The sequence below is a fragment of the Nicotiana tabacum genome, chromosome 1, assembly GCF_000715075.1.
Source record: "Nicotiana tabacum cultivar K326 chromosome 1, ASM71507v2, whole genome shotgun sequence".
In the NCBI taxonomy this organism is placed as follows: Eukaryota; Viridiplantae; Streptophyta; class Magnoliopsida; order Solanales; family Solanaceae; genus Nicotiana; species Nicotiana tabacum.
Window position 1 is genome coordinate 31,010,802 of NC_134080.1, and position 13,526 is coordinate 31,024,327.

General features: G+C 37.7%; 1 long non-coding RNA gene across 1 annotated transcript; it reads right to left on the reverse strand.

Annotated features, from left to right (window-relative positions):
• Nucleotides 1-503: 503 nt before the first annotated feature.
• On the reverse strand, nt 504-9,082 carry LOC142179440 (uncharacterized). The gene is made up of 3 exons (XR_012707561.1): nt 8,945-9,082; nt 7,409-7,540; nt 504-761 (listed from the first exon to the last, which is right to left on the reverse strand). It is a non-coding gene; the product is annotated as an uncharacterized LOC142179440 (long non-coding RNA).
• Nucleotides 9,083-13,526: the final 4,444 nt, after the last annotated feature.

The window sequence follows — 13,526 nt, forward strand, 5'->3', positions numbered from 1 at the left end:
TGGTATAGTTATTAGCTACTCACAGGCTCTTAGGGATTATACGAGAGTCGACTATCTGCATATGTTGCAGAGGCTCACCGAATTTTAGCCTGCGGAGCCAACTGGTGTGAGTGATGCTAGTCGATTGCAATTGTCGGCCGCTAGGCAACATCTGGAGGCGCTGCACACGGAGATCACATATGACTCACCATTAGAGGTTATTGAGCGGCAGCCGAGGCTGTTGCTATTGATGATATTTGGTGGTATTCTTTTCTCGAACACTTTGGAAAACCATGTTAGCCTACAATTTTTGCATCGTCTAGAGCAGCCAGATAAGTGTCACGACCCATTTTCTGAACAAGCCGGGACCGGCACTCGATCACTAAACATGACCGAGCGAACCATCTTTGCTTATCAAATTTATTATAATTCCAAACTTTATATGCAACAAGGCAATACTCTAACCAAATACTTTTGATTAATTTAAATATTTAACCAAATCAACTCCAAAACTTTATTCGTAGTAAGTACTGAATTACGGCTAAGTTATTATTAAAAACATTCAAATCTTAACCCAACGACTATGTCTATGAAGCCTCTACTGATAAACTGACGCACTGCTCAGGACATGAGATTTCCCGGCCAGTTCTCTAAGTAAACAAAGAAATAACTAAATAAAGATAACTCTAAGGAATACTCCACGAACAAAATCGGAGCTCACCAATAGCACTGGAAGATAAAGAAGTCCCAACCAGTAGCATGCTCGCCTGCAAAACCGGTTCCTACGTTGTACCGCAGACCAACGTAGGTTCCCAAAAGAGAATGTCAGTACCATCCATTGTACTCAGTGAGTCTCAACAACAAAGGGCGAAACTTTAATAACATATACATTACGAGCAAAGGTTCTAAATGCATGTAAAACATAAAGCTTATAAGAATAACTCTAAAATAATTGCATAATAGCAGTTTATGAATATTCTAAAAGAAATTCTTTTCTTTTTCTTTCTTATAAAAAATACTTCACTTTATACTTTGGAAATTCCAACTATCCTGTCTTAATTCTGTCTCAGTCACCGTGTGATCGGCACGAGTTCGATCCCAACCTGATCGAATAGGCCCAATCCACGAGGTGCCGCTCGCTTCATGGTTCTCAGCACTCATGTATCATACCTTAGCTTAGCTAAGTAAATTCTCAGCAACGAGACCCTCGGCTCGTGTGCTCCCTACTTTGGCACAAGTAGTTTCAAGAAGTTAACGTCTTGGTCAGGACCCTCGGCCTGGACGATGACCCCTTCTCAGAATAAAGGATACTCCCAAAAATCTTTTCTTTCTAAAACGGCTTCTTGTGACTTTTCAAGTCTACATCTTTTCTGGAACATCCAATACATACTCATATCGTTATCCTTAAATATAAAACATGGCGTACGAATGAAAAAAGTATTCAAAAGTATTTCTGGAGATTCTTGCTTCTTCATAAGTTTTTAACATGAAAACGACATATAAGACTAACACAAAAATCTGAAAATTTATGCACATATATCATAATAAATCATCTAAACTTTAGCTAGAACACTTCTAAATTAATATATTTTCAAATCTCAAGTGCACAGGGATTATGACAGGAGCTTAAAAATTATTTGTACTTAAATGGTAAGGTCAAAAATAGAGATAACTAACTTTTTAAGACTATATGAGTGTCAACGGCAATTTGGATCTTAACCACGAAACTTCTTAATAGCATTGAATGAACTATTAGATTATGCTTTGTGAAGTAACTGGAGCTAGTCCTATCTACTGACAGTAACAAAATTTGCTCGTTTAGCTTATTTATATTATAATTCAATTGCTATCCAAATCAAGAGGTAACTTGTCCAGTAATGTTTGTTACTAAAGTATTTAACTATCTTTTTGTTAGAAGCATTGAAGAGAGAAACGAGCAACTGTACTCGCTCCAATTAAGTACATATTAACTCTTTCGGGCAATTCATCAAACACCTTGTATGCATGCTCTAGTGAGTTAAACCACTTGGGTAAAGGGTTATATCAACTCACCTCAAAACTTCTCAAGGCAATACGTAGCCCCAGTTCAATTGACACCAGTCAAACAATCGATTCTATAATAACAAGTGCATTTTAATTAATTTCAAATTTTCGCACCTAAACACGGAACTTTACTGTTGATATAGAAAAAAAGGGAATTAACTACTCAATTTTTACCTAATACTATTGTAGGGTATTGCACAATAAGGGATTTTATATACATGAGTTCAAGAATTAATGATTCGTAATGAAACCTAGAATCTTCCGTGAGTTTTTTGTTGTAAAGCCGCTGCTGTTTCTTGGCAAGCAGAACGTGAAGTTCTGTTCCTTTTCGTTCCTAAGGCTTATGCCTTTTTCCTGCCAAGAGCCCTTTATGGGCTTGGCTTGCACGCTCTTTTTCTTTTACTTTTTTTGTTTTTGTTTTGACTTAATTAGTAATTAATGATATCCACTTTTAATAATTAATTTTATTAAAATTATTAATATTTTCCTGATTATATATCCAATTATTTACGTATATTAATATTTTCCTGATTATATATCCAATTATTTACGTATATATATATATATATATATATATATATATATATATATATATTTCACTATAGGCAAGATAAAAATAATAGTAATAATAATAATAATTTAGTTCTATAATTAGCGTATCTTGAAACTTTTATAAATTTGAGGAGTGTTACAATCTTCCCTCCTTAAAAACATTCGTCCTCGAATGTTGCTAGGGCCTTATTCTTAAGCTAACAATCATTCCTTAGGTCCTTGAACATCTTAAGTTTCTTAGCACTACTCACTTTTCCAAGAGACTCAAAATTTTGGCTAACTCCCTAAATTTTCAAAAATTTCGGTAGAGTTTCCCTTGTAAATTGGACTATCCAAAAAGTATCCCTATCACAAATACCATAACTACACCAACAATAACCAAATATACCATAACATGCCATATATAGGCACCACACACAGCTCATAAATTAATTACTCACACTCCGGCAAGGAGGTACCACAATAACTAACAAGAATCTAAAGCACAACACTTTAGCAAAAGTAAATCACTTTAATGAACTAAATATACTCTGGCATAAACTAAATCACTACAATAACTAAATATAATCTAGGAAGGACATAAACACTTGCTAACTTGTATTTAATAAATGAAATATAAATGTCAAGCCAAACCTAGGTTCACATACCTTGTTACTCAAATAAATAAGGATACTTCTTCCTCATATCTTCCTCGACCTCCCACGTAGCTTCTTTTGAATCATGATTACTCCACAAAACTTTTACCGATGCTATATCTTTTGTTCTCAACTTTCTTACTTGTCTATCGAGAATTTCTATAGGTACCTCTTCATAAGTCAAACCTTCTTTAATTTTTATGGTATTGGCAGGTATTATATGCGACTCATCATGAACGTACTTTCTAAGCATGGACACATGAAAGACAGGATGAACAGAGGATAACTCAACGGGTAGCGCTAGCTTATAAGCCACGATTCCTTTCTTTTCTAGAATTTCATAAGGTCCGATAAATCTAGGGCTAAGTTTCCCTTTCTTACCAAACCTCATAACTCCTTTCATTGGTGAAACTTTCAAAAACATCTTATCACCAACCATGAACTCTAACTCACGATGCCTCTTGTCAGAATAAGACTTTTGACGACTCTGAGCCGCTTTAAGTCTTTCTCTAATTAGCTGAACTTTCTCCAAGGCCTCACAAACAAACTCTGGACCAATCAACGACACCTCTACTGGTTCAAACCAACCCGCTGGAGACCTACATCTCCGTCCATACAACACTTCATACGGAGCCATACCAATGGTGGCCTGATAATTGTTATTGTAAGCAAATTCTATAAGTGGCAAGTGATCATCCCAATTACCTCCAAAATCTATAACACACGCACGCAACATATCTTCGAGAGTTTGAATGGTCTTCTCTGCCTGGCCATCGGTCTGTGGATGAAAAGCGGTGCTTAAATTGATCTTGGTACCTAATCTTTTCTGAAATGCCTGCCAAAAATGCGCCGTGAACTGAGGGCCTCTGTCAAATATGATTGAAACTGGAGTACCATGCAATCAGACTATTTCTTTTATGTATAACTGCGTATACTGCTCTGCGGAATCTGTCATCTTTACTAGTAGGAAATGCGTGGACTTTGTTAGTCGGTCTACAATAACCCAAATTGAATCATGTTTACGGTATATGCGAGGTAGACCTACTACGAACTCCATATTAATCATCTCCCACTTCCACTATGGTATTTTTATATCTTGAGCTAGGCCACCAGGCCTCTGATGCTCGGCTTTGACTTGCTGGCAATTTAAACATTTAGCCACATGATCTGCTACTTGTTTCTTCATGCCTTTCCACCAATACAACTCTTTCAAATCTAGATACATTTTGGTAGCACCTGGGTGGATAGAGTACCTTGAACTGTGAGCTTCCTCCATTATGGCCTTCCTAAGACCATCTACATCAGGCACACATAACCGATCATTCAACTTCAAAACTCCGTCACTTTCCAGAGTGAAAGCAGTGATTTCTTTGTTTCTGACTCCTTCTTTTAATTTCACTAAGTACGGATCTTCGTCTTGTTTAGCCTTAACATGCGCAACAAGGGAGAATTGCGCTAAGGCATAAGTATTTATATCTCCTTCTTCTGTCTCATCCAATCTAATTCCATCATTTGCTAGTTTTTGAATTTCTCGACCCAAAGATCGCCTTTGTACTGCAAGATGGGCCAAGACACTCATTGACTTCCTACTAAGTGCATCTGCTACCACATTAGCTTTGCCCGGGTGATAAAGGATATTGATGTCATAATCTTTCAATAGCTCGAGCCACCTTCTCTGTCTCAAATTTAATTTTTTTTGCTTGAAAATGTACTAGAGGCTTTTGTGATCCGTAAACACTTTAGAATGCTCGCCATATTTTTAATGCAAACACCATTGCTGCAAGCTCCAAGTCGTGTGTGGGTAGTTCTTTTCATGATTCTTTAACTGCCTGGAAGCATAAGCAATAACTTTTCCATTTTGCATAAGAACACAACCAAGGCCCACTCTGGAGGCATCACAATACACTGTGAACCCACCCGAACCTGTCGGCAAGGTTAACACAGGTGCAGTGGTCAACCTCTTTTTTAACTCTTGAAAACTCTGCTCACAAGCATCTGACCATTGGAACTTAACTGCTTCTTGAGTCAACTTAGTTAATGGAGCTGCAAGTGAGGAAAACCCCTCTACAAACCTTCTATAATAGCCAGCTAACCCCAAGAAACTCCTGATTTCAGTTGGCATTGTCGGCCTAGGCCAGTTCTTGACTGCTTTTGTCTTTTGAGGGTCTACTTTTATTCCTTCACTAGATACTACGTAGCCTAAGAATGCCACTGACTGCAACCAAAACTCATATTTTGAAAACTTGGCATAAAGCTCATTTACCTTCAAGGTCTGCAAGGCCATTCTGAGGTGTTCTGCATGATCTTCCTTGCTCTTAGAGTACACCAAAATATCGTCTATAAACACAATAATAAAGGTATCTAGGAATGGATTGAAAACTCTATTCATGAGGTCCATGAATGCAGCTGGAGCATTTTTCAACCCGAAGGACATTACTAGAAATTCATAGTGCATGTAGCAAGTTCTAAAGGTTGTTTTAGATATATCCTCTTTTCTGATTCTCAACTGATGGTACCCCAACCTCAAGTCTATTTTTGAAAAGTACTTTGCACCCTGGAGTTGATCAAATAAATCATCAATTCTTGGCAGTGGGTACTTGTTCTTAATGGTAACTTTATTCAACTGCCGATAGTCGACACACATTCTGAGAGACCCATCTTTCGTCTTGACAAACAGGACCGGGTCACCCTACGGTGAAACATTCGGTCTGATGAAACCCTTGTCAAGAAGGTCTTTCAACTGTTCTCTCAATTCATTAAGTTCTGCTGAAGCCATCCTATAAGGAGGTATAGATATGGGCTGAGTGCCTGGCATGAGATCAATGCCGAAGTCTATGATTCTGTGGGGAGGAAGTCCGGGAAGGTTATCTGGGAAAACTTCTGGAAATTCTCGAATAACTGGCACTGACTGAAGAGCTGGTGGTTCTGATTCTGGATTAATAATGTGAGCCAATAGACGAGACACCCCTTACCGATCATTCGCTGTGCCTTAAGATAAGAAATAAACTTACCTACAAGCGATACTGAACTACCCTTCCACTCTAAGAATTCTTTATTTGGAAATTGGAACCTAAATATCTTGGCATGACAATCTAACATGGCATAGCAGGAAGACAACTAGTCCATACCTATGATCATATCAAAATCCACCATTTCTAACTCTATGAGATCGACTTTGGTGTTGCGACCTTGGACTAAAACTATATAACCTCTATAGACTCTGGTGAATTTCACTGACTCGCCAACTGGAGTAGATACTAGGAATGGCTCACTATGTTGTTCAGGTTCTAGTCTGAGGTTAATTGCAAAGTATGGAGTCACATATGAACTCTTATGGACTCAGCATCCTCGCTGAGGTTTGCCCCACCGCATGGGATTTGCCTACACTCAACACTGAGGTTTGCCCCGCCTAACCGGGATTTACCTAAACTCAGTTAAACTCTGACCCACCATCGGCAAGGATGACACAAGAGTGGCTTTGATACCATCTTTAATAGCCCAGCCCGCTAGTGATATTGTCTGCTCTAGGCCTAGGCCCTCACGGGTTTAAAATGCGTCACTAAGGTCTAAGGCTTGTTAACTTATATACCCAGCATCCCTCTTATGTTTGCCGATGTGGGATTTTGTCTATAGTCTGGGGTGTTACATACACCCCCTCTTATGGACACAGCGTCCTCGCTGAGGTTTGCCCCACCGCATAGGATTTGCCTAGACTCAGCATTGAGGTTTGCCCCGCCTAACCAGGATTTGCCTAAACTCAGTTGAACTCTGACCCACCATCGGCAAGGCTGACACAAGAGTGGCTCTAATACCAAGTTTGACACGACCCATTTTCTGAACAAGCCGAGACCAACACTCGATCACTAAACATGACCGAGAGAACCATCTCTGCTTATCAAATTTATTATAACTCCAAACTTTTATGCAACAATGCAATACTCTAACCAAATACTTTTGATTAATTTAAATATTTAACCAAATCAACTCCAAAACTTTATTCTAGTAAGTACTGAATTACGGTTAAGTTATTATAAAAAACATCCGAATCTTAACCCAACGACTATGTCTATGAAGCCTCTACTAATAAACTGACGCACTGCTCAGGATATGAGATTTCCTGGCCAGTTATCTAAGTAAACAAAGAAATAACTAAATAAAGATAACTCTAAGGAATACTCACAAACAAAAGCGGAGCTCACCTATAGCACTAGAAGATAAAGAAGTCCTAACCAGTAGCCTGCTCGCCTGCAAAACCGGTTCGTATGTTGTACCGCAGACCACCGTAGGTTCCCAAAAGAGAACGTCAGTACCATCCATTGTACTCAGTGAGTCTCAACAACAGGGGGAAAACTTTAATAACATATACATTACGAGCAAATGTTCTAAATGCATGTAAAACATAAAGCTTATAAGAATAATTCTAAAATAATTGCATAATAGCAGTTTATGAATATTCTAAAAGAAATTTTTTTCTTTTTCTTTCTTATAAAAAAATACTTCACTTTATACTTTGGGAGTTCCAACTATCCTAACTTAATTCTGTCTCAGTCACCGTGTGATCAGCACGGGTTCGATCCCAACCTGATCGAATAGGCCCAATCCACGAGATGCCACTCGCTTCATGGTTCTCAGCGCTCATGTATCATACCTTAGCTTAGCTAAGTAAATTCTCAGCAACAAGACTCTCGGCTCGTGTGCTCCCTACTTTGGCACAAGTAGTTTCAGGAAGTCAACGTCTTGGTTAGGACCCTCGGCCTGGACGATGACCCCTTCTCAGAATAAAGGATACTCCCGAAATTTTTTTCTTTCTAAAACTTCTTCTTGTGACTTTTCAGGTCTAAATCTTTTCTGGAACATCCAATACATACTCTATCGTTATCCTTAAATATAAAACATGGCGTAAGAATGAAATAAATATTCAAAAGTATTTCTGGAGATTCTTGCTTCTTCATAATTTTTTAACATGAAAATGGCATATAAGAATAACACAAAATCTGAAAATTTATGCACATATATCATAATAAATCATCTAAACTTTAGCTAGACTTCTAAGTTAATATATTTTCAAATCTCAAGTGCACATGGATTATGACAGGAGCTTAAAAATTATTTGTACTTAAATGGTAAGGTCAAAAATAGAGATAACTAACTTTTTAAGACTATTATGAGTGTCAATGACAGTTTGGATCTTAACCACGAAACTTCTTAATAACATTGAACGAACTATTAGATTATGCTTTGTAAAGTAACTGGAGCTAGTCCTATCTAATGACAGTAGCAAAATTTGCTCGTTAAGATTATTTATATTATAATTCAATTGCTAGCCAAATCAAGAGGTAACTTGTCCAGTAATGTTTGTTACTAAAGTATTTAACTATCTTTTTGTTAGAAGCATTGAAGAGAGAAACGAGCAACTATACTCGCTTCAATTAAGTACATAGTAACTCTTTCATGCAATTCATCAAACACCTTGTATGCATGCTCTAGTGAGTTAAACCACTTTGGTAAAGGGTTATATCAACTCACCTCAAAACTTCTCAAGGCAATACGTAACCCCAGTCTAATTGACACCAGTCAAACAATCGATTCAACAATAACAAGTGTATTTTAATTAATTTCAAATTTTCGCACCTAAACACAGAACTTTACTGTTGATATAGAAAAAAAGGGAATTAACTACTCAATTCTTACCTAATACTATTGTAGGGTATTGCACAATAAGGAATTTTATATACCTGAGTTCAAGAATTAATGATTCCTAATGAAACCTAGAATCTTCCGTGAGTTTTTTGCTGTAAAGCCGCTGCTGTTTCTTGGCAAGCAGAACGTGAAGTTCTGTTCCTTTTCGTTCCTAAGGCTTATGCCTTTTTCCTGCCAAGAGCCCTTTATGGGCTTGGCTTGCACGCCCTTTTTCTTTTACTTTCTTCTTTTTTTGTTTTTTTTTTTGTTTTGACTTAATTAGTAATTAATGATATTCACTTTTAATAATTAATAATATTAAAATTATTAATATTTTCCTGATTATATATCCAATTGTGTGTGTGTGTGTGTGTGTGTATATATATATATATATATATATATATATATATATATATATATATATATATATATATATTTCACTATAGGCAAGATAAAAATAATAGTAATAATAATAATTTAGTTCTATAATTAGCGTATCTTGAAACTTTTATAAATTTGAGGAGTGTTACAATAAGTTACCTACGTACAACTAGGGTTGAGCTGTTCTAGCCTACCTTTTTAGGCAGTTGTGCAAGGCATCTATGGGCACCGTGAGAGACATTACCGATTTTATTCTGCCACTTTAGGTGATAACATTATCAATTCTTTTTATGATTATAACATGGATACTACAAAATTACTCAAATTTTCGTCCACATTCAATATTAGGTTTGGGCTTGGGAGCGGTTCTTGCAGATCCAGCCCCCTCTCCCACCGATAGCTCCAGATGCACCACCTCCACCGTTTATACCACTTGCTAGGAGGTGGGTAGATCCCTTATTACATGGATCTTTTGGATTTACTTGAAGACGCTCAGGTAAATATATGACTAAGTTTGTTTGATAATGCTTGATTTGTCTTGCATTTACTCATGATTCTTGCGTTTAATAAATAGTTCATATAGAGGCCATACATCGACGAGCTCATCGCTGGATTGCTAGATTATTGCTCCCACGATTGCGTTATGTGGATGTCTTCAGTCCCACTTATATGTCTCGATATAGTCAATCATCATGCCACTGGACGAGTCTTGCAACAGTTTGGTCGATGCCAACTTATACCTATTCCTCCCAGTTGGCATTCCACACATTACGTGCGGGATAATCGTTTAAGGTCGACCAGACATACTTGGCCTGGCTAGAGGCCCAGATAGAGGATTGGGATCAGAGATATGGCCTGATTCCTCCATACCTTTCACATAATCGTGTTGACGGGGAGCATAAGTATATGGGTTGGTATTGCCGTGTTACTTGCCTTCTGATCGGGAATCTCGTTTATCGCGATGGTGGTCGCTACGTTCCATACGCTGGGAGGCATGAGGCACTAGTATGTTATTTGATATAATTACTTATCATATTACATTACTTTAACATCCTTCCTTAATTAATATGTTATATGCTATGTAGGCTATTGGCTTACCCTATTTATACCAGATGGGACTGGAGATGCTACAGTATGCTAGCGACGGAGAGTCAGTTGTGCACGGGTTTGGTCGTCGGGTTGCTGATCTTGCTGCTTACACATTGAGAGCTGCCCGAAAGGATGCCCGGTTAGGTTATGAGGCTGCGTACATGCCGCCTGAGGATTACCATCATGGGCCACCAATGGCCCTAACACGTGGTAGACGTGGCAGGTGTGCCTAGAGAGGAAGGGGTTGCCCACGTGGTCGTGGTGGTCGGCGAGGACGGGGTCCCCAGCAAGGGGGCGTTGAGGTACCTGTGGAGGATATTGGAGATGATCAGCCCAGTTACTACCCTGAGCCACACGATGCTCGTCACTATATGCCGTCATTCAGCCTTCAGCTGTCACCAGGGACTTCATAGTTGACCCCGAAAATGCCTTTTTTTGGGAATGGTATAGTCATGTACCTGCACAATAGATGTTATACACTCTTTAATCTTGCACTTTATGGACGATTCAATGTGTGGAATCAAGACAAGGTAAATCAAGTCAACATTATTCAAGTTAAAATAATTTCCATTGAATGTGTCCATATCACAAGTGTGGGTGCCAATGTATTTCCCCGTCATCCACATATTTGTTTTCAACTTTCTTGCACACAGCATTAACTTACAACCTTGAAACCATCTACGACAAATAACCTCATATACTTGCATAGATGACTCATGAACCTTGATCTCACGATAGTGTTTTATGCTATAAATTCGCACCGTCCTGCTTAGGCGCTCTTTATCAACAAGATCCCTTGTGAGGGCATCCACATCCGGCATACTAAGCAACTGATCAAGGTAGGGAATATCCTGTGAATGAAAGGGCACATGAGACTCGCACACTCTGCGTCTAATGATAGGTGGAGTCTGCATATATGGAGCATGCTCATTAGTGGCATTATGCTCCCTCGTCAAATCAGGTTGCTCATTCTCATTTTCATCAGCAAAGCTCGTTTCCTCATTATCGTCGCCCTCATCAAGAAAGGGTGTATGATCTTTAGGCTTATCAGCATTATTGTCATAATCACTATCATCTTCCTGACTCTATGCATCTGCCAAATCCTGATTAAATATATCGTCTTCGGGCAACTGAGTAAAGACATGACCATCATGTTGCTCGTTTTCACTGCACAACCAATACAATAATGAGTTTCTCAAAGTCATCCCAACATAATATATTAAATTTATCTCTTAACTTACAATTCTTAATCTGTTGATAGCCCATGATGCACATTATCGGGTTGATCACTCGTGGATGGACCAACATGATCCAAACCACCAAAATTGGGTATATTCCAACTGTTGGTTGGTTCATAACTTGTAAAATTCATATTTGGCCGGTGCCCCCTTTGAAAAATATAAGTACTAGTACAAATATGATACATAAAAATAATCATACTACAAGAAAAATTGAAATTTACTACTCGATATGTGAATTATGTAAATTTGGGGAGAAATTATGTCCTCGCTCCTCATTCGTCCGTGAAGATGAGTTTAAATCTGGCCAGACTCTTTCAAACGGAACTTGTTCGGATAGAACTGCTCCAAAAACACTACTAGATGCTTGAGGGTTATTCCTATTTTGTGAAACCTCAATAATGCGGACGTCTTCAGACTTGACATACATTTTAAGCTTTTTTATCACAAGAAGTTCCCGGTGTTCATCCGGAGTCCTCAAAAAATCTTTAGAGTTTCATCGTCTTCGATGTTAAATTCAGCATAACAAGCAACCCCTTACGGAGTAAGCGAATATGAATATCTTTAGGTTTCCTTAATATTAACCGAACATTTACTCACTCATTCTTAATTTACAAATCAAAGATACCAATATATCAATCCAATATGAGTGATAACTTAACGATAGACTATGAAGAACAACTATAGTGTACTGAGTTATTCTCCACGACAACCTCACCCCCCAATATAATGCAACCCTAATTTTTCGCTCTTCAGACATTATGACAAAATGCAGAAAAAATTGAGGAAGCAAATATTTCGGAATGAGTAAATAAAATACAAAGGATGTTGAAGAATGAATTTTTCGGAATGAATTTTTAAAGAAGGAATCCTGGTCCTTAAGTAAGCAAATATTCAGTGCGAGGAGTACAATAATTGGTTGGCGCATGTATTAAATGCACTGTACGTGCGCTATACCCACCAATTATTGTAGGTCAGAAAATTAACATATATAGCGCATGTAATTCGTGCGCTATACCTTAACGGACAAACGTGATGTTAATGTATAGCGCATGAATTTCATACGCTATATATAAAAAGGCTGTCAATTACTCCCTCCGTTTTATATTAAATGGGGTACTTTCCTTTTTAGTCTGTTCCAAAACAAATGACACATTTCTAAATTTGAAAATAATTCAACTTTAAACTCTTTCATTTTACCCATTTACCCTTAATGAGAAGCTTTTATAGCCACACAAATGCCATGGCCCCACAAACATTTTACTCCTTAAGCTTTTAAGACCACAAGTTTCAAAAGTCTTCTTCTTTTTTCTTAAACTCCGTGCCGAGTCAAACTGCCTCATATAATATGAAACGGAGGGAGTGTTGTGCTTTGAGTCCAAAAAGCCATCCTTTTGGTTCCGGATTCGACTAACCTCTGTAGTGAAAGGAAAAATATTAGCGGAAATTCTGGTCTGGTTTGCCAATATATGAACGAGAAGAGAAGAGAGCCTATACACTTAACTCGAAATTGATTTGACACGCAGAACTAGAACCATTACAATATTAAAATTTCCATAGCGTAAAAATGGTTTTTGTAAAAGTAAATAGGTATCGGAAAAAAAAGTAGAAAAAGAGTTAACTTTGAAAAAATAAATATAAAATTATAAGCAAAATAAAATTAGAACAAAAAATAAAATCATTTTTGGAGGCGGAGAGTACTATTGTTGTCCAAATTGACTTAATAAGATAATCTAATTAAAGCTGGTTGCAAGCTCAGTTAAAATGAAAAGAAAATGAATTTAACTTTCTCCTTGAGATGCAAGTTCTTTAATTGTGATCATGTCATTGAACTTCCTTCACTCTCAACTATAATTTTCGAGTTCGAGACGGAAATAGAGAACGTTTTGGCAAGGGGAACTTTTACTTCCTTTAGTGGCCTACTCAATAC